This window comes from Ambystoma mexicanum, chromosome 2q (genome assembly GCF_040938575.1).
Source record: "Ambystoma mexicanum isolate Mex_15411 chromosome 2q, UKY_AmexF1_1, whole genome shotgun sequence".
Lineage (NCBI taxonomy): Eukaryota > Metazoa > Chordata > Amphibia > Caudata > Ambystomatidae > Ambystoma > Ambystoma mexicanum.
In genome coordinates this window covers 323,658,729-323,681,721 of record NC_090924.1, presented here as the reverse complement: position 1 = coordinate 323,681,721, position 22,993 = coordinate 323,658,729, and the positions used below count along the sequence as shown (strand labels likewise).

The following is a 22,993-nucleotide window of genomic DNA, read 5'->3' as shown; positions in this document are numbered from 1 at the left end:
TTGAGGAAGAGAAGGGAGAAGTCGAGGTTGGAAAAGAGTTGTGGGATTGAAGAGAAACACCAGCAAGAGAGAGAGGAACCTACTGTGTGTTCAGATGGGGATATATATGGAACATTTTAAGCAACATAGAGAAAGAGTGACTGCTCCAGTAGCTAGAAATAGAAGGCAGATTACAGAGGGCCACGGTGGTCCAGGGGAGTGCATAGGTAGACAAAATAATGGTTTGGCAGCACTACACAGAAGGACAGGGGAACAGTCCCAGAGTAGTCAGGGCAGAATAGAGCCCAAGAGAGAACACTGTGTGAAGAAATGGCAGGGTTAGGGTAGAGCCATGCATCTCCACCCATCCCCACCAGGGCACGCCAGACCAACTCAAAAGTGTCAACCTTGGGTCCAATCTTGCAGGATGACCTTGCCAGCCCACAAGGAATGAAACCCATGGAAATCCACTATGAGGCAGCAAACCTGCAGACCCTGGACAAACTTGACCATGGTGTGTCTGCAGCCCATTAAGCCACAACTTTGCCAGAGGCAGTCAATTACATCAGCTACACACATAAATGGTGCACCCAAGCACCCTTCAACACCCTACTCTCTCAACTGACCTGGGCTATGGTCCCCAAGGGCGTTCAACCTACCAGCCCTTTGAAGTCATACCAATGATATACAGAGCGCTATTAAAAATGCCAAATAATATAACATAACAGAGTCGAAAGATCAAACCCCCTAACTCTAAATAACCCTTAAATGAGGAGAGATTCTCTCTTTAAGGAAAGAATACTTTGTGGATCCTTCCTATCCTTGTTTATGCACATTATAAAGACAGGGAACATTTGTTTTGCACCTGCCACTTGACATTTGGATTTGTTAGACTTCGGGACACTAAACACCTCAACTTCCTTCGAAGCAAGAGAGAAAAACGCCTGTTTTTTGCTGTCCCCTACGTTGAGACTCAGTGGCCTTACCCTGACATTATACCCAGTCATTTGGAGCCATCATCCTGACACCTTATCTGTTGTGTGTTACCATAATCCTAAAACCGTGTTCTTTTGAGTTTTACCAGAATCCTAACACCCCAAATTATTCTTTGAGCACTTAATTAAATAAAACTCTTTAAAATTACTTTGTGCGTCCCAGTGAAAGGCAGTCATTCTGGTAGTCTGTCATACATGACATATGTGCCAACTCTGGAAAAAAGTTCTTCAATTATGGGGAAAGGTTGGAAAGGGACACTCTCACCATCATACAGGGAGGGTTTCTGGCAGACGGGGCATTGTATGGGTTATGTTATGTTATCTTGCATTTTGTAGCACCTCCTGCCATAGCGTATGGCGTCAAAGCGCTTTGCCTCTCAGAGAAGTAAAGGAGTATGATAGAACATTCATCATCATCATAATAGTTTATTTCGATGCATGTCATAAAAACTTTCAAAACACACAAATAACACAATTCATAAAAATACAGTTTTGCACATAAATAAAAAAACACAATAAAACTATATTACATATAATACATAGGAAAATGTTTAGGCGAGACATGGCTTAAGTGTGCAAAGTTGCTAATAAATTACATCATTTATATAGAAACTTAAAAATCTGAAATGCATAACAACTTTAAAGTGCATAATGATTCATAACTTCAAGTTCAGGTATCAATACTTTTTAACATGGCAAGGTAGGCCCCATGCATGATTTAGTGATAGAGCTTTGGAAGTCAAGTGCAAAACAACTCTAGAGTGTGCGTGTTAATAGCCTTTTAGTCAGAAGTCAATACATTTTGATTTAGCGAGCCAGGCCCTATGCCGAAATTTGGCAAGTTCTAAGACTACATTCCTTTTGTTGGTTGTTTTACAAAAAAGAAGTGCATCTTCGACCCGCCCCACAGAATACTCTCTCAGTATTGGCTTTAACTAGGCAGCTCACAGCTGGGTGTATTTTGAGCAGAAGAAAAGAAAAGGCTCAACTGATACTCTCTCCAAGGAGCATACAGTAGTGGTAGCGAGAAGCAAAGTGGGGTGAATAGTTGGGATGAGGGATGAGGGCGGGGAATAGACAAGATGCACAGGAAGGCATGCGAAGGAAAAGTTAGAGGAGTTAGGTGTACAATTGGACCAAATTTATTGTGGGACTCAACTGTACTCTAAGGGACACAGCGTCAAAAGGAGGGATAGTTGGAGAGGAAGTGTGCTCTGCATAAGGGTGCCATGTCAGGAATGTACTCACTGCATAGTGAGCCTGGGCATGTTCAAGCCTGTCATTCTTCCTCCATCTTCGCTCCACACCTTCTGTTCTCCCTGCCTCTCTTTGATCTTTTCACTTTCTTTGTGTCACAGCCTCTCCTCACCTCTGCCTCCTTTCTCCACTTTTCTTCCACTACCTCCCGCCTCTCCTATCTGTCCTGCAACCCCCATAATTCACTCGCCAACTCTTTCCACCTACCCCTATATCAAACTATCTGTTCCTCTGATAGGGGTCTGGCTCCTCGCACTGGGCCACCTCATGATGGGGGCCCCTCTGGGTGATTATTGTGGCTGTGCCGAGATTGGTGCATCGGCACTGCCATAACGAATTCACCTGTTTGTAGAAAACCTCTCCCGTTGAACGCAGCACTACGCACAGGGTCCTTTTTAGGCTAATTTGCCCCCTTGGAAGTTCTGCCCGCATTCAAGACATAGCTGAGCTGACCGTTCTCGTGCACTCTTACTAGATGCACAGCCGCAGTGCTGGCTCTGCCCCAGATGCGTTTAGTAAGATGCTCAAATGTTTACCTCCACTCAGGCTGCCACAAAAGGGGACCAAAACCTTCAGGGCAAGCAGTGAAAAGGCTAATCATCAACATAGCAGAACTTCTGAAATGAGAGCTGGAATAGAAGGTGCATTACCTCGGACAGTGGTTAGTGGACCTTACCCATGTGACCATTTCGTCACACTGGGCCTCATCCCGAGTTTGGCGGTAACCCTTAAATCCAGCGGTAGCGCTATTACCGCTGGATTTAAGGGTCCGCCAAATCAGGGCTTCGGCAGATTTCTCCCCAGATCTGAGCGGTAAGAGCGCGATAAATCCCCATTGAGCCCAATGGGGAATGGGTAATTCCCGAATGGGCTCAGTGGGGAATGGGCAATACCCGTTCCGCCAAACCCGTGATCCTGCGCTATTAGCGCTGGGGGGTTTGGCGGTAGGGCTATTAACACCGGCGCTAATAGCGCCGGCGTTACCGCCCAACTCGCGATGAGGCCCACTGTCTTAAGTCTTACCTGCTCCTCTAATACCCCCCTCCACATTCTCTCTACCCAGCTCCCCATATTCTTTCCACTGTCACTGACTCAGGTCTGATTCCCACAGGCACAGCCTCAATATGCCCCTCAGACGAGCACCGGCACCAGGAACCCATTTCGGTGGTTACTGGTGCAACTGTTGAAAGAGAAAATGCTCTGTTAAAATGACTGCGCACTGATGCTATTTCATCTTTTCAACATTACACAGTTTGGTTCCAGTAAGGCACATCCATGCCCATCTATCTTCAGGTTGTACACCAGCAAAGGAGGGCATTCCTCCCTGAAAGGCCTTGGGTGTCAAGCAAAATCTATGAACAGCAGAGAAATTTGTTTCAGGCCGTATGACCCGCGTTTACTTTTGCAACAAATTAACCTATGCAGAGGACTTCAAAAATAAAGCTTTTCTCCCTGGCTATGTGTCAATTACAAAAGAAAACTATTTCAAGCACCTTTCCCTGCCATGAAACTGATCTGATCTCTTCCAGGCTGTTCTGAAAATGTGTGTTAAAGAAACTGCATCTGGTGAAATCCCCCTGTAAAATAAACACATGTAAATTCGTTTTTGCAACAGCAGTGAAATAACACTTTGAAAGTTAAAATGTGAAATCATCCCAAATACTCGTACAGTAATAGTATTTTAGGTGGGGATGAGGTTTGGTTTAAATGTATAATATATTTATTTACAAAAAGACTTGCTTTTGTGGAAGAAAGAAAGAAAAAAAAATGTTTGAAAGCCGTATGAGACCAGCAGAACCAGTTTGGCAAAAGGAGAACACTTCAAAGGAAGCCCCTTTCCCAATGAAAGGACCAAGGTGTGAGAATTTGCGACCTCGTCAGACGGAATGGCATTTCCCCCAGCATGGGACAATGGACAGCCCTGCCACTGAAGTGTGAATTCCCCTGACACATCGCCTCAGCTTCAACTGCCTAGGATCAAAGGCGTATTCATAGCAACCATGGGCAAAGGTGGCCAGAGCATGACATGTGGCTGGGGGTTTGGAAAGACTGCCCATATTTGGAAACAAAGCCAGCCCATTTGATTTCAAAGACTGTTCATATCATGACATTTATTTCAGTAATCTAAATAAACAGTAATGTGAAATTATGACAGTTTTAAATGTCATTTTTGCACCATTAAAATAAGACATTGTAGATTTTTCTGACATGTGGTGGACGCAAACGCCAGTAAATTGTCATTTCTGGGGAAAGCGTACATGGTATAGTTTTGAAACTTAATGAAAATATGCCCAGTGATAATATGTATACATGTAGACAATTGTAGTATTGTAGGTGAAATGTTTTCCATGGAAATTGTGAAAGATTGGCAGAATGACTAAACAGCATCGCACCAAATTGGGATTTGGAACAACATATTCCTTGTAAAATATGGAGTCTCTCTATCTAATTTTCAGGAGGATATGTAAATATAGGGGTTATGTGGCATAACTGATTTTGGTAAAAGTAACTATGGCATAACAATGCACCTCATAAAAACACACACACTAAAACTGAGTCACTTTCTTCAGTCCAATCTGCTTACAGGGAGGCAGCAACAGTTACAGGCTGACCTATCCGATTTAGAGGTATGTCTAGCTTAGTTCTGCCCTTATAGTAAAAATCCTCTGATGTCATCTGGTCTATATAAGGTGGAGACATACAGACATACAAGATTCCAGAAAATCCAGCATTCATAAATCAACATCCTGAGATCCAGACATTCCAGATTCACCCTGCAAGATTCCAGTGCCAGGCCGTGGGTAGCTGATAGCAGATCCAGGCAGAACCTCTTATCCAGGCTGAACTTCTTATCCAGAATTAAACCCTACAAAAATCCCAATAATTCAGGGAAAAAGGGGGAAAGGCTGAAACCTTTTGGTATTATCCAGTGACCAGACCTGCTTTGCCCAGTTGATGAACCCTGCTGTCCACCGAGACCAGACTCTGGTTGCCTTGATGAGTCCTTAGAGGAGAGCCGCTGCTGCGCAGCGACCAGACCCCAGTCCCGCTGTCCAAGACCCGGCTGGCTGTCCATAGTATTCCATTCAAGTGCTTGTTGTAAGTATTTCCCTTCCCCAGTAACCAGAAACTGCATCCTTTGCTTTGTTACCTGGTATTATGTCCAATCCCATATAGATCCTATAAATACCCTAGCAAATCTGGTACAGGCCTTTGACCGAGTAGATAGAATGCTACTGTGGGCCAAATTACACCATCATGCCTGTCCCTCTGAGATATTGGATCCAATAAAGGCCCTCTATTCAGAAACCTCAATGTGTGTGACCTTAAACAACTTGGGTCGGCTTTCTTTTTGGATCAAGACAGAAAGAGAGGTTAAACAAGGATGCCCACTGGCCCTGGCTTTGTACAACGCCTATATAGCGGACTACAAGGACTATGAGGATAGAGTCCGCTCTTTCCCCCCGACATTGGGAACAAGTAAAATACCAAGGCTGCTATATGCAGACAACATTATCCTCATGGACCTCACCCCTATAGGCCTATAGAGGCAGATCAACAATCTTAATGCATACCTCAAAGAAAATCAGCTCCAGGTGAATCTTGATAAAACTAAAGTAATGACTTTTGGAAAGACGCCCCGGGATGTGGAGAAATTTGTTTGGTCAGTGGATAACAAACAGCTGGAAAATGTAACCAACTTCAAGTACCTTGGCATCATCTTAAATAAAAGTATTAAAGAAGTCCCAATGCAAGAAAACATAATGACGAAAACTTGTCTCCTCATAGCCCAGTCGGGTGCAGTGGTGAACAAATTTGGGCGCTTCACACTACTACCAGTACTGACCTTCTATAGAACGAAGGTAGTACCCAGCTTGACTTATGGATCTGAAGCACTATCAAGCATGCCAACGAACTTCTGGGCAAGAGTAGAGGGACTCTATTGGAAAAAGTTCCTTAATCTCCCACAGTCTCTTCCAATCGTACTGATAAGGAGGGAGCTGTCGCTTCAATCTTTGAGTTCCATTGTGGCCCGAAATTAAATTATGCTTTATCGCAAAACTTTGCTACCCTCTCCGCCACTGATCCTGACGGAAATACATCAGGAAATAATGTGAGGATCGCGCAAAATGTTGTCGGACTGGTCACTAAGGATACATACTTTGCTACACTGGGCGGGCAGTTCCAATGAGGAACTCATCAACAATCCTGTAAAGGTAAAACAGCGTATTATAGAAAGAGATTGGATTGATACGCTGGACAAGGCTTCGACTACAAAACTGATACACGATTTACCTTTGATCTGGCCGAAAGTCAACTCTCTAAAACCTTACTTGTCAAAATGTCCTGACAAGAAAGTTCGAGAGTGTTTCCTGAGAATTCGGTTGAACATCATACACACAAAGGAAGTTTTGTCAAGCTGGAAACAGTCGGAAGAAACATTTTGCAGATTCTGCCAGCTCGGGGATGAGGTGGAAACCATCAAACACCTGCTGATTGATTGTCCAGGGGTGTTGGCTTCTCGCACATTACATCTCGGACCCTTGTTCAGAAATGTACATTCTTACGACGAAGATGAATGGTGGTGTCGACTAATTAGTGGAGAAAAGACGACTTGGGTCATCGCAGTGATGGGCGTTTTCCGAGATATTGGATTAATAACTCAATAAGAAAGGGATAGTAAAAGCCCACACTGCTCACACCGTTTGCTTCTGTTGGAGACACCAAGAACATTGCATTCAAAAGAGACTTTGACTGAGAATCGAATAGGATTTTCTTTTTCATGGTTCTATCCTCTCCTCCTGTTATTTAAGGGAACCAATCTTGTAAAAAATGTTTTTAACAATTAAATCAAGTAAAAAAAAAAAAAAATTTAAAAAAATACCCTAGCAAAATCCTTAAAATTGTCAGAATCCTCTGTGCATCCTGTCCTTAGGAAAATCTGTAGTAATCTCCATGTGTTAGCACCATTCTTTCCAAATCATTTCAGCCCATTGTATAAATCCTTAGTACTATTTGGAATATATTAATTAATTCCCATATAAAGAGACACAATGTGTGAAGGGGTTAAAATTGCGAATTAACCTTTTTCGCAGGAAGCGTTCCTCTTTTCTAGCCACTAAAATATAGTCTCAGTAAAACCTGTCATTTTCCTTTTAAAACCGATTTTTCCCCATGTAACTGCTTTCATTATACAATTTGATTACTGTTCCTATCAAGAATCCCATACTGTCATCCATCCAAAGTCACCCTTTCACTTTCATATCATACCTGCTATGTGCCTTTGTACCTTAGAATTAAAACTGCATTTTAAACCTGTGAAACATAGCAATTGCAATTTTCCCACATGTGTTTCTTGCTGCACAGTGTTTCCTTCCATAATCTATTTTCTACACTGTCTGCCCATTGTTTAGTACATTGCTTTGTAGCTTGCGAGTTTTCTTGCCTCGTTAGTATAGCCACACACAATCTTGCCTTATTCATTGAACCGCACATTTTGCTAATTTTTCAAGGGAGCTCAATCTGATTTTGCCTCCTATTCAGGGATGGTAAGTCAGATTTTCAATCCGATATTTGCAAAGTATACCTGACTCCTTGCTACTCCGCTCCACCCACACAAAATATGGTTAACAGGGATTTTAGGGGGTGTTGCAGGGGGAATGCTTAGCTGTGGTGCTATTTAAAAAAAGACCTACTCAAATAGTAATCTTGCTTTAATTCATTTGTGCATTGTATATCTTATACTAAAAGAGTCTTCTATCATTTACTGTGTAATTATCACCACCCTGGTGATTGCTGCCCTATATTGAATATGTTTGATTTTTATTCATAATTAAAAATAAATATTTCATTATTACACACCGGCCTGATTCATGGTCCATTGTGACACGGGGTGTACATTAAGGGGGGTGTGAGACGGGTTGGCTGCCTTCTCAAAGTTGAATCCAAATTCATAGATTTAAAAGTGTTTTAATTGGGTGCTGCATCCCTGGCCAGTAGAAAGAGTCCTGGTCTGGAGTGTGATGCCTCTTTAAAATCCTTAACACCTCTCCCATCGCCCACCATTACTGCGGCTGATAGGTCTGTGCCTCGAGCATGTGACCAGAAGTACAAAACCGCTAATCTTCAGAGGTACTCCCAGGGCAGCCTTGCCCAGGAAGTCAGCGAAGGTCCACAGGCAAAGGGCAGCTCCCATCGCCTGTTTGCCCATTCGTTGTGGGCGCTATACAAAGCAGTCTACTGCTACAAACAGGTAAGGTGGGAAGAACTGGGAGCATGGCCAGCGCAGTGCTTCCTAAATCCTGCCACTACTTTATTACTTTTTCACTACAATGCGATTTTTACCAATGTGTTGAATCTCGATGCGCTTCAAAGCAGCCAATGTATTGCACTTAGATGAATTTAGAGGTTAGCCAATGTTTCGCATTTAGCTGACATGGTATTGCATTTAGCTGAATCTTTGAATGTAGACAATGAGGTCGGCAGTAGAACCCACCGGTAGGCTCCTGCCAATCCTGTAACACTATTTCCACCGCCTGACATCCCTATGGCACCAGGATATCATAGGCGATGGAATGTTAAATCCCCATTCCCGTGGAGTTCAATAGGACTCCACGGGAATGGGGACACTGAAGCAGCAACAGCACTGTTGCTAACAGTGATGGTGATTCAGTGAAAACACTGCCGTTAGGTGCCTGAACCATAGTTTGGCAAGCTAGAAAGGGTGCCGGTATGTTGCTACTGACACCCTTATTTCCAGACCGCCAAACTTATAATGAAGCCCACTGTATTGAATTTAGCAGAATTTTGAAGTGTAGACACTGTATTGAATTTAAATTAATATTTAGTGTAGACACTGTATTGCATTTATCTGTATTTCGAGTGTGGACACTGTATTGAATTTAGATTAATTTTGAGTGTAGCCACTGTATTGCATTTAGCTGCATTTTGAAGTGTAGACTATTGAATTTAGCAGATTTCTTGATTGTAGACACTGTATTGAATTTAGGTGAACTTTTGAGTGTAGACACTGTATTGCATTTAGATGAACTTTTGAATGTAGCCACTGTATTGCATTTAGCTGAACTTTTGCGTGTTCTCACTGTATTGCTTTTAGTGGAATTTATGAGTGTAGACACTGTAGTGCATTTAGATGAATTGTGAGAATAGCCACTTTATTGCATTTAGCCAAACTTTTGAAGTATAGACACTGTTTTGAATTTAGCTGAATTTGAGTGTACCCTCTGTATTGAATTTAGGTGCACTTTTGAGCATAGCCACCGTGATTTAACCTAGCTGTATTTCTGAGTATAGACACCAGATTGAATAGGGTACTGCTGCCCTCTGAATCCTGCCTCGGTGTTGAAAACCTACTACACTCTGAAGTTTGCCAGTGTACTAACCACCCTTGCTCCTCTCCAGCATACCTCCCAAGTATCACACATGCCCTAAAGGGCCAGCCACACCACACACAAAACACATAAACAACACATCCACTACGACAAACATCTGCAAACAACAAACAACCCAGACACTGGGCCTTCCCCTCTGGGCACAACAAGCCAGTGCACACAATGAAAACACACTTAGAAAGCTGACACACACAGAGGCCAGTGTCTCCTGTTTCTGCAAGCATCAACAGAAGAGCACAACCTCTATCCTCTCCCTCACTAACCCTTCCGCCCTCTTTCTTACAGAGCCATGTGAGCACCTGGAGACCATGCAAAGGGTACCCTATGTGGTATAAATCAACATGCGATAACAGTACCTGATCTGGCTCTGGGCATCTTGGCATCTACAAAGCCCACTACCACAAGAGGTCCAAAATGGGAGCATCATTCTCCCTTGAGCCATCCACCTTGAAATCAATACCCTTGTTCCACGAGAGGCCAACGTCTTCTTCCTCCTCCAAATACCTACCACGCATCATCATTTTTTAAATTCCATTTTCCACAGAAGGTCTAACACGCCAGTAAAGTGACTGACTAGGGAAAACAATATATTCACACAGGGTTTTCAGACCCACAAAGGAAACTATCTAAAACAGGAAGGATTCTCTGGGTTCACACAAAAATGGGACGCAGAATAGGTTTAGTTTTATTAACCTGAGAGTGAACTGATACCAGATGTGGTTTCCTGATGTCAACCTAGGATAAACAAAAGAATGACATAGCTAGCAGAAATTGATGCAAAACACCAGGGGGCTCTCTTTCGAGTTTCCCCTTAATAACAGGGCTGGGACCTGTTACGTTTACTTTTTTGTGTCCACTGGTCTCTGCAATGCCATTTTCCTCATTTGCATGGTCGAGCGAAAAGGGGTGTGTCTTGCAAATTGAGTACTTGCTGCCTGCCATCCACGCATGGTAGGCAGCATTTACAATGGATTCCTATGAAGTCCGCTTATGTATGAAGATACATACCGGCGCAAATGCTCTGGCTTCCAGCCCACCTGCTTTTCACACCAGCAAATAGCAGGCAGACTGCATAGGAATCCATTGTAAACGCCAGCCATAAACATGAAGGGGCAAATGCTGGAGTATTTATGGCGGAGAAGAAGTGGGCAGAGGAATCGTAACTTACGATCCACCCCTCTTCTCTGCCCTACAAATTAATGAAAATGAGCAGTGACGTAAACGAAAAAAGAGCTGGGTCTCAGTGAGAGAAGCAGGTACAAAAAAGCATATCTTCCCCTACAGGATAGACAGTGTCTAGTTGCCGACAACATCATTTGAATTGCAGAGCACAGTGACCATCTTGGAGTGTAGCACCATTGTCTGTCTCATGCTGGGCCTACACTAGGCCCAGTATGAGACAGACAATGGTAAACCATGCACAATGGTGTACACAATGTTTTGCTTGATTGAAAGCAATGAAGCTTGACATGGTAAGGGCAAATGTGTAGATCACAGTAGAAAAAAGATCAGGAAAACAGTTCTGAGAAAGCTGCAGATGGCTGGCATCCTACTTCTTGAGACCAGGTAAAAAGAATGTGCATAATTGTCCAACTTCCTGCTAATCACTTTTTCGACCACAGATGGTTGAAAAGCTGTGCCAGCTCCGACAGAAATACATTGTATGGCCTATTGATTCTTGAAAGTTGGTCTGCTCATTGACCTGTCTCAGCCACGAAAACTTTAAAAAATCCTTATTAATAGGTTTTTGTGGCAGGATGAATAAACAAAGACATTGCAAAGACTGTTTCAATGTGGAATACTGCTACAGAATAAATGATTAGCACACAGATGGACCAGCTGGAATTATGGAGCGGAGACCTCACTGCTAAGGCTGGGCAATTCACTGCTCAGCCTTGCTAGTAGCTTGAACCCAATATACACCTCCATTTTCTGATTTCCTGCTAGAGCACGCGGGACTCGGCAGCAGCCGATAATGATGGCCGATCCACTTGCAGGGGTTCGGGCAGACTGGGTATTGTTTGCAGGGCCTGTCAGACTCACTGAACCACCCAGTGAAATTCTGTGCACTGCAGAAGGTTTGGGAGCCCTATACAAGGAGCAAATCCCTTTCGATTTCTGTTTTATGGGGTTTGTTAGGTCGTAGGAATAAGAGTTTACAGGGCATGCCTACACCTTGTGTTTTAGAGATGTTTCAGCGGATTATTGAAGCGTTTGGTGATTTTACCGGACAGTGCAATAGGTTTGAATACTTTTGGGTCTCTATTTGTCCCCTTCTGTTTGTTTGTGCGATTAGTAGGCCCTCTTTGTTGATTTTTCTTTTTACCTTACCTTTCCTCACCCCAAAACGTTTCCCTCATCCTTTTCCCCTTTGTGTCATCCCAAAAAGTAAAAATAAAAGTTTAAAAAGGTCCCTTTCCTTTATATTTTCCTAATCCCATTTGGTAATGTGTGTGTCCTATTTCGGCTTGTTTTACGTGTTCCTTTTTTTTTTCTTGCATTGACATCATCCCAAAAGAGGAATACAAAACCCACAAAAAAGCACTGTTCCCTGTCAATATTTGTGTCCCACACTTCAGAGCTTTGTGAACAAGTGGCAACCTTTTTTTTTAGAACAAAGTTGAATCTATTTGTGGCGCCATTGCTACTGTTCTGTTTCCTTCGGAGTATAAACCTATGATTAACTCAGTTACAACTGAAGCACCTGCAGTAATCGCGCGTGTCTTTCTAATATTGGTCATGATCATTATTACTATGCATTCTTATGCTGCAGGTGGTTTTTCTCTGCACTCCTATATCATTGAGACAATCGAAGCATCTGCTCTGAGCTCTGCACTTGAAGCGAGTTATTGCTGACAAAAGTCCACTGTGAGAGACCGCAGGCCTGGCCACTGGGCAATAGGACAGAGCAGCATGATGTATGTATGGGGGTTATTGCACGCCTTGAGTAACACTCTCAGGCAAGAGGAGAGGACTGGGACAGATGATTCAAGTACTTGAGAAAGGAGTGTGATAAAGCTATGCAGTCTGCTTGTGTGGTGTATGGAGTCCCTACTGGATGCTTCGTGCTGCTCATGCATGACGTTTAGCCATTGTAGGCTGCCCTAAACTCATGTTTGTTCATTCTTTCCTTCTCTTCTGCTCTTCATTGCTCGCTCTTTTTATGAATCCTACATCACATGTATTGCTGTTCCCTCCAATCGACTTCTCTCACACCATTGCTCCATCTATCGATAGCAAGCCCCATCCATTTCTACTTCTCTCTTTTGCTCATCCATTTCTCTTTCATTCTAATCGTTACTTCCTCCAACCAGCCAATCAAATTTGCACAGCACTCATGGTGTAGTGCGTTCATCTTTCCCCTCATCCAACTTTCAATTGCTTCCACTCTGCACTCCACTCATTCCTCTGAACTTTTCTCTCCCATAAGTGTTCACTTGCTTGCTCCATCACGGGCTGCTGTGTTTTCCACCTACCGCTGTCTGCACTCACACCTCCTCACCTCTCTCTCCCCATTGCCTTCCTCATCTACTCCGCTCTGCTTAATCTCAACCACTGTTCCTTTCACACCTGTCTAAAGCTCTGACATGGTAAACAATGGGAACTCCAGGGAAACAAGTGCAGTCACTTGACCAAGCAAGAGGTCAGAGGACAGGGTTATTAGAGTGTGGACCAGGGGTCAAGTCCTAAAAATGTAAGTGGGGGCGGGGGGACTCATCAACAAATGCAATGGGATGTGACATCAACGGAAATGAGCATAACCAATGCAAATGTTTTCCCTGGGACATGCCACAAACCTATCCACCTCAGGCCTTCGTTTACCTGGCTGACAGACAGTCTCTACGTATCAGAGACATTAAGTTCTGCAGAAGCCATACACACAGAGATCTCTGTCTACCACAAAACATGTCGTTGACACATAGCGGACCACCTAAGCTAAGGAGATGCTTATTCTCTGGGACACCAGCTCCCTCTCCCCAGCTGTATAGAGCTTCTGCGTGTTTCAAGATGAAGATTGCCTGTCTCTGCTCCACTGTATCTGCCAGTCAAAGAAACTAGAGTTCTTCCTTTCATACTCACTAACCTGTAGCTTTTATCAGCTTTGGCCACACCAAACACTTGGATTCAGGGCAGCAACTTGGTATGATGGTCTTCTGACGGAAGATATTTTGGGAACTATTTACATGATTTTTTTTTTGGCAGAAATGAAGGGTTCTGTTTTCACAATTTCATCATTTGCACCCACAAAAAGATCTTTGGGCGATTTACAAAAGGGATGCAATTCCATGAATCTCTGATGCACACTTTTCACATAACCTTTGAATTCATATGCACGATTGCTCAAATCCAGGTGTAGGGGGCTGTTGACATTTCCACGCATTCCCTTGAAGCTGTTGGGGGCAGGCACAGGGGAATGTATACTAAACAGAAGGGTGCTTATAGCTCTCTTCTGTGCAATGTTTTACTTGGCAAATCCGCAGTGTGAGCCACTGATATCCGACTGAGATGCACGAATTTCCAGCCATTGTCCGGAGAGAAATGCATGTTTCTTTTTCCCCAATTCAGCATGACAGATCCCATAATCGTTGTCATAGTGAATTGTAATCCCAGCCACCATGTGGAGTAGATTCTCATAGGGCGTGGATGCCTGAAGCTAATGTATTCTGGTGGCTGGACGGCGCATCATTTGCAATAGGGCATAACCCCAAGAAATCTGCACACCACCTTTGCATTTTTACAGATCTGCACATCTCTCAGAAGCCGATAGCTGGGGGCAAAAACTCATCCTGTGCACTATTTTCAGATGCCTAATTTGTTGAGAATTGTCCCCATTAAGTCTGTAGCTTTGGCATAATGGGGCCATATAACTTGATGACAAAAGCAAAATAATAAGGCCAGTCGTCAGCACTGGAGGAAACTGCAGATGTTGTCAGTGGCTAAAAGTACCTTCAAGATGTGTTTTGTATACAAATGTATTGTGAACAATGATCCTAATGCTCTTAAAAGAAAGCCTTGGCTGCTATTCCACTAGCCGGGCCGTGTAATGCGAAGCAAGCAGAGCGCTTGACATCTGAGGACACAGGAGGATATCTCGGGTGCAACGTGTTCATCTTGGAAACAAGACGACATAGCGCACCACAGGTTCGAACCCCGTGTCCACTCTTAGAAACCTCTGAGTATTAAGTGTGTTATAAATAACCTATCATATCAGGACCAAGGCACTGGAGTTCTTGTAGGTTGTCACCTCCCATGCCAGTTTTTAGAAACAATTTAAGAAACAGCTTTTCACTGGCTTATTTTCTGCCAGCACTTACACGTTTTAAGAAAAGTGCTTAGGTGCATTTGTTTAGCAGTAAGCACCACATGAGTGTCCTCACTCACTTGGAAAGCACTGCTGGGTGAAAAACGCATGCCGGCTATAGCCTCTCTACAATTGTGTCAGATTAGAGCAGCTAATAAATTGTATTAGCAAAGTTAAAAAACGTAGACACAAAAAGAATCTACAAATGCTGAGACAAGCATAACATAAAAATAAAAAGATAAAAGTAAACTCACTGTCATTCAATTACTTTTTGGTTTGTATTAACTGTGTAGTACAACTCTTTAAATACTGGCAAATGTAAGGTGCAATCTTACACAGAGAGTGAGTGATAAGACATAGGGCCTGATTTACAAAGCGTTTTTCAATTGGATTTTCTCATAAAAAAAACACTTGTGTAAATCATACCTACATCCCTTTACATGCTTGAGAACTGGTTGTGCACCTCAGATCACCATATCATGAGGCCATTCTTGATCTACATTGAGCAACTGAGACCGGCATAGCCATATCAGACCAGCGTAGCGATATCGCCATCTCAGGTCATGTGCAATTGGAGCTCCCTGATTCAGATCCTGCTGTGCGCACTTTCCCGGGTTGTGTGCATCCCCACAGCTTGTGCTCGATTTCAGCGTGTGATGGCTGCATCAAAAATATCCATATTCCAACAAGCAGATTACTATGGGGAGCGGGGAGGGGCACTCAGGCCACCATCACATTCAGACAATTACAATCTTGATGAACACACCAACGAAGATTCTGCAATTTGAACAAAGCACAGTGATAGCATCAGTGCACCCAAACAAGACTAAACAGCTCCACCCAGACAACAATATTCAATTTAAATCAAGTTTAACATTTCCTTTGAGACCCATACAAGCCTAACAGTATTATCACAAGTATGTGTAACTTTGTGTCTTACAACTAAAATTGGCAAACATTAGGGAATATAAAATCAATAAAGGAAATAACAATCCAAAGAAAAAAGGCATTATCAAACCATAATATTATTATCTCCTCTTTAAAAATGCAAGCAACTTTTCTAGAGGTCTATGAAGACCAATTAAACAAACATGTCTTAAAATTCCATGGGCTATGTTTCCTTTTTTCAAATAGAATTCGGGATTGTCTGTGCTTTCTTCACACTGCTAGTTTTTTTAGTTGTTTTATTCTGATGTATAAGTGTCATTTTTGAAGTGTGAGGATCAGTCGCTGGCTTCTTAATACGTTCAATATCAATATATATTTCCCATTTCATTCTTCTTGCTTGATAAACAGTGAATCTTTGTAGCCCTGCGAACACAACTGTTTTTTTCTTGGTAGCCTCTAATGGCATCACACTTAACTGGGAATGACAGGAAATGTGGCAATACTAGTCTTAAAGGGATAGTTCACTCAGAAATGTTATTGGCTAAAAAGATGGCCCATAATCAAAAATATATATAAAAAATATTTTTAAACAAAGTTCCTATGTATAGTTTTGAGCAAATGAGGCTCAACCTCGAAAATGTCAAACACTAGGAGGCATTGATTTTGTGTACTGGATGAGCCTCCGGTGCTTCTGTTAAGCTCTGCCCTTGCGACACTAATGAAGCAAAAGCCAGCCAGCTGTAATAAACAAAGCAAGCGGTAGGTGGCTTTTGCTTCATTATTGCTGGAGAGCAGAGAATGCAGGCAGGAAGGCTGCATGCAGGTAAGTGCTTATTTTTCTTTTTCTTAATAAATCACTAAATCACTGCAACTATAAATACAACCAGGTTGTATTAATGATTGCCATGGTTTTCTTTCTAAGTTTCCTGGACTCCCCTGGGCCGGAAGAGCCCAGGAAACTTAAAAAGAAAACCACAGCAATTATAAATGCAACTGCGGTGTCTGACCCGGGGGAGCCCGGGAGACTCAAAGCGAAAGAAGCAGCATTTATAAATACAACGTTGTTGTATTTATAAATACTGTAGTTTTCTTTTTAAGTTTCCCTGGCTCCTCCGGTCCGGTGGAGCCGGGGAAACTTAAAAAGAAAACCACTGCAATTATAAATACAACCACGCTGTATTTATGACTGCAGCGGCTTTCGCTTTGAGTCTCCAGCACGGGGGAGCCCAGGAGACACAAGGTAATTATTATATTAATTGTGAAGGAGGAGATTTGGAGCCAAGCTGTTTGGGCCTTTTTGGCCATGTGTTTCTGGAAGGACAGGCTGCTGTCAATGGTGAAGCCTAAGGATTTTGCTGAATCCGAGAGTTGCAGATTAAATCCTTCAAGGCGCATATCATTGAGCCATGGTTGGACAAGTTGTTGTTTAGCATGGGGACCAATGAGGATGAATTCAGTCTTGGCTGGTTTAAGTTCGAGGTAGGCAGCTTACATTCAAGACTGGATGATGGCTATGTAATTGCAACTGATGTCCTGTGGGATTTGTATTCTCATGTGAAACTGAATATCATCTGCATATTTGTGGATGGCTATATTGGTGTCTTTGAGGAGTGTACCCATAGGCTCCATGTAAAGGTTTCAAAAGGATAGGTGATAGGATGAAGACTTGGGTGACTCTGCATGACAAACACATAAGCCAGAGTGACCCACTGGGTTACGGTGAATATCTGGTTTACAGCTAGATGGATTGACTCATTTTGTCTGCCCGCAATTACAATTGCATAGCTCTGTACACTTACTTGTATAGCTAGCATTTGGCATAATTAACTCAACATCTGCTCTGCAAACTTTCATAGCACTTAGCTAGATCAACTCTCTATTCGGCCTACAAAATGGTGTCAATGCCACATTGACAACTCGAGTTTGGCACACAAATCAATTGCCTTCTTAGAATGACTCATTTGCGCTTACATGCACACCTAGCACAAACCTGGATTCAATCATTTGTGCTTTTCTCGCATAACAGCATACCTTATTGTCTGCCTGCATACCTAGCACATAGCTAGATTGAATACATTTGATAACTGCATAACATCTACATTTCGTTATCGTACAACAATCCTGACCTTTCAAACAGCTAGATTATCACATTATTTACCCCACATACCTAGTCTGTCATAGCTGGCCTTATGACACCGTGCAGCCTGCAGCCCTTTCTCATTAATCAGGCAGTTTAAAAAAATCATATAGCTGCACATGTAGCAGTTTCCTGGAAACCTGTTTGATAGCCAGACTCCTGATCATCATTCCATGCATCTAGGCGACAAGCTAACATCCTATGGTACTTTCATAACAATTCCTACTGTGATGATGAACAAACATCTTGAAGGGTCTAAAAGCAAGGAGGGACCACTGCCTCTTAATCCAGAACAAGTATACAACTTCAAAACCCCCTGAGGCTTTCTCACCCTCCTACACCAGGATAAGCCATGACAAGCAAACTACAACTCCAGGCCCAAATTAAACTATACAGTGAGTATCACTCCATCTTTCCTGACCTGTCCCCACCTCCACCAAACCTTCTTCTATTTTTGCGACATCTATGCACGGATCATCACAACCCAGCAACAACATGCCCAGAAACAGCAACAACACCAGATTCAAAAGGAAGAAAGGAACATGAAAGAACTGGAAGTAGCACTTGCCACTTCTTTAGGTCCATCAAGCAGAGACTATAAAGGATCCCCATTTGCTATACTCAGGATAACGTTAGCAGCCTTCATCTCTAAATACCTCCAGAAGCAACCTCCCAATTTCAACAACTACGAGCGAACACTGATACCAGAAACAGGACTCACCACCGACCCACACCCTTGCTTATACCATCAGCTGTTTACTCAGCCATCAGAGCCCACCATCAAGAAGGAACATATACTTCATAATTCATCACAACACTGCAGGAAAGACAGAAAGATGAACCGGACCCCAGGAATCATCTACTCAGCCTCTTCGAATCCAAAAGCCTCAACATGGAGCCCTGAGAAACAAACAAAAGCACACACGAGCGACTCAATGACATTTATCTGGAAAACTGAACCTGCTCTGAAATAACGGCCACAAGATGCCTCCTGATCACTGCATGCTCCATCTCCAAACAAGCCTATGTTATTAGTAACCAACCCCACCAGTAGAAAATAGACCTCTTCATCCCAGAAGCCTGGCTTTCCGATCGCCAAACCCCAGTTATTCGCAAGAATATCTATTCAGGCAACAAGATCAAATGTGCTATTTGTATAGAAGAGGAGGAGGGATAGCGTTGGTTCACACAGACTCTTTCACGGTCTTAACAGCTTACATCAACAGCATCCCAGACTGTGAATCACTCGCTCTGACCGGCTCTATATTGACCACTGCATTGCTAAACTTCCTCTTAATACAAAGACCACCTTCTTACAGCCACACTTGGCAGACAAACTAGCTGATGCCTCCGCCAACCTATCTGTAGATCACTGAAATCTAACTAAACTCAGAGATTTCAACATCTGGCTTGAAAATGAAGACAACACTGCCACAAAGTCACTCTAAGAAAATCTTGCCACACTACACCTCAAACAATTGGTCAATGGCCCCACTCACATAGGCGGTCACACTGGATGGAAAGACTAGTAGCAAACATGTTTCAACAAGTTTACTCTCTCCACAAATGGACTAACAGCCATGCTGGATGCTAAACTGCACAATATTCCTAACTAGATTATTTCCTCCCTGGACTGTCTCACCTCTATTAAACCTTTCCAAAAGTCACCAAAAAAAAGAAACCAGCTAAATGGTTCACTGTAATGCTAAACCATGTGAAAAAGGAAAATCAAAAACTATAGAAATTCTGGAGGAAAAACAAGCTGCAAACTATCAAAATTGCCTATGACCATCAATTATAACATCAATACACTTCTACAGTGCAGAAATCAGAGCAAAGAAATCACATTATTTCAAATGCATTGAACTAGCACAACACAGCCAAAGGGAAATGTATAAGATTATCCAAGATTTCAAAAACCTGACAGCATGCAACACAGCTCCTATTCTTGATTCAAGAACTCTGATTGCTGCAAATTTCCAAAAGAATAGCTTTGAAATCCAAGAACACCCGGACAACAAAGGACACGCACTCTCATATGTCACTAACGACATCCCACCAATGCCCTCCATATCTTCCTCTCCAAACACTCTAACTTCTTTTCACCTTCTCTCTGCAGAAGACCTACTTACTTCCATTGAGTTATGGCACCAAACGTGGCCTCCAGAGGATCTGTGCCCTCACCACAGATCTGTCTCCACATCATTTTAAATCCCTCATGGAATACCCTCTGAACCAACACCTATTTTCCTACATTTCCTCAATGACTATCAGTACCAGAAGTGCCACATCTTTGCTTAAATCTGCTTACAAAAACGCACAGCACACCCAAATGGCCCAATTTATCACTGCCCAATCTCAAACACTCCTTTCACCAGGAAACTATTGGAATAAGTCATATACTATCAACTCCAGAATTTCATAAAAATGAACAACCTCCTGCAAGAGGCGCTGCATGACTTCAGATCATCCAGTGGTAAAGAATCAGCTCTGTGCTTGATCTGATACACACTTAAAAACATTGCTAATGAATGAAAGCTCAGAGACAGCTCCCATCCTACTGGACATGTCAGCTGCTTTTAACACCATCAATAATGAGATCCATCTGCAAACACTAGAAGATGTTAAATTAAAGAAACAGTACTAAACTGGATTAACTCTTTCCCCACAGGCAGAGCTGAAACCACCATAATGGTCCACTACAAATGCCAGCCTCATCTGGTATTCTGCGGATTACCCCAAGTCACACCCTTTGGGCACATGGATAACAGCAAACAGGTTAAAGCTCAACCCTACTAAAACTGAACTGAACAACATCTTTCATCAGCACCACAATCCCATGGCCTAATGAGAAGGGTCCATGTCCAGTCTGTCCTCCGTGGCTTGGAATCTTTTCACTACAATGGACAGCACACTCACACTTGAACCACAGGTCACCACTACGAGAAGATGCTTTTTCCAAGTCTGCATTCAATGCTCCATCTTACCTTACTTAACGTTCCCCAACAAAACCTTGAACAGGATTTCACTAGTACTACCCAGAATAGGCTGTGCAAACAGCCTCTATCTTGGACTTGGACAATCTGATTAGGAAACTACAAAGCTTACAAAATGTAGTGGCACGACCTGAGCACATCACGCCAGCTTTATGTATTCTCCACTGGATGCCCATGAAGAAAATGATCATCCTCAAAACCTTGTGCATTTCACATTGCTTCTACCACGGAGGTGTCACCCCTACCTCTCCTTCAGAAAGTTCCAACATTGCACTCTTTCTAAAACAATGAGGTTCAGGAGCTCTGCAGTAGTCTTAGTCCTGGATTTCAATAAGAAACAACAAGAGGGATTTTCATTCTCCTTTCTGGCCACAAAACTCTTGAACAGCCTACCTAAACATCACCTTGAAGTGAACCACTTGATGTTCAAGAAACAGCTCCTCAAACAACCAACCTGAAAGATGTGAGTGAAACAGCAACCAACTAAAAGGTATATAACAGTTTATCCTCCTGAACCCGGCACTGCACTGAATAAATTGGACAACTGATCCAGCGCATAGAGGCAAAACATCTTGTGAGAGCTACCCCCACTAGCAAGGAGCATTCACACGCAGCCCTTTACTGCATAATATGTACACATGCAATCTGAAATAATACCTCAATAAAATATTCCCTTGGGCCTTCAAATCGGAATCCTCTTCTAATCCAAACTATCTCTCTGGACTACCATTTGTGGAATGCCCTGCCTATTATTGGACCCCAGCTGCAGGACACTGAACCACACTGGAATCTCCAGAAGAAATCTACAACTTAGAGCCTGGAAGTGCCAATACCCCATCCTCTTCCCCACCGACTCCTCTCAACCAACCCTCAACTAACTCCTCTCTTCAGTAACATTCATGCAAGCTTACACTTCACTCACTCCCTTAAGGCAATCCAGCAGATCTAGTGTATTACAGAGTCCTACCCTACCCATCTTCTGTTAACAACCCCTCTCTCAATTGATGATTCACAGTCCAGGGGCTGCCCTTATGGCCGACCTACGCCTGTCAATATACATCAAAATGTACTCATATCAGGCACAGATAACTGGCACTTTCGACCTATCCCATCAACACTACAGGTTTTCTGCACATGCTTTTTCTGTTGTCTTACTAATACGCCACAACAGCCTTTCTTACAAAGCCGCGTGCAGCAAGGCCAACATTATTGGCAGAGGGACTCTATAAAAGGCTGCTTAACTTACCTAATGAAAATCAGAACCGCGGTAGGTATTGCTTTTAATCCATTCCCTGTTGGCTTTGATACAATAGCAAATGTCTATGACATGTTCTGTCTCCTTGTAGCTAATAGTTCACTAATCTAATGCTTAAAGACATTAACCGATTACTGACATTGGAGCTTGCAAAATGGGTTGTCACTAGTGTGACGAAGCTCCTCATTTGGGATGCTGTCTATGTATAATAGCAATTTACTCAGAGTCCCTTTCCTTGTTTTTCACAAACAAATCATCTTCAAAGATGAGGTCCAGTCAATAGCTAATTAGATGCCCATACTCTATCAGGGGAGCAAGCTTTTAAATTTCCTGGGGGCTGGGGAGGGTGTCACTGCCCAGATGTAAAGGCAGTGGCATTAAAAGTGTATTAACAATGCAAGAGATTGATTTTCCCGGAGCGTGCCCAGGTCCAAGACCACCCACATATCTGGCTCCACTGTATAAATTCCTTATCATCCCTATTTGCGTGGGCCATTGCATTCACTTGGACCTAATGTCCTCTCCAGAGGGCATTCGTTTCACTGCTCTTCATTCTGTGGACAATGCTGCGAGAATAACATGACCCATCCTTTGGAAATTTCTTAAAACCAGCCCCTGTGGTTCAACATCCCTCAATATTACGTTTCTCTTCTTTTGTGTAGGAATGTTAAATCATCTTCTTGTCTATATTGTTGTTATTTAAGCTACCCATGACATTCGGTTAGAAAGGCGTACAGCCTACCCTGTCTTCTATTTATTTTATTTTCATTTC

The 22,993-nt window shown here is 42.8% G+C and overlaps 1 protein-coding gene across 1 annotated transcript in view; it reads right to left on the bottom strand.

Annotated features, from left to right (window-relative positions):
- SYNGR3 (synaptogyrin 3) overlaps positions 1-22,993 on the bottom strand; it is a 347,384-nt gene that overhangs the window by 133,627 nt on the left and 190,764 nt on the right. The window lies entirely within an intron of this gene.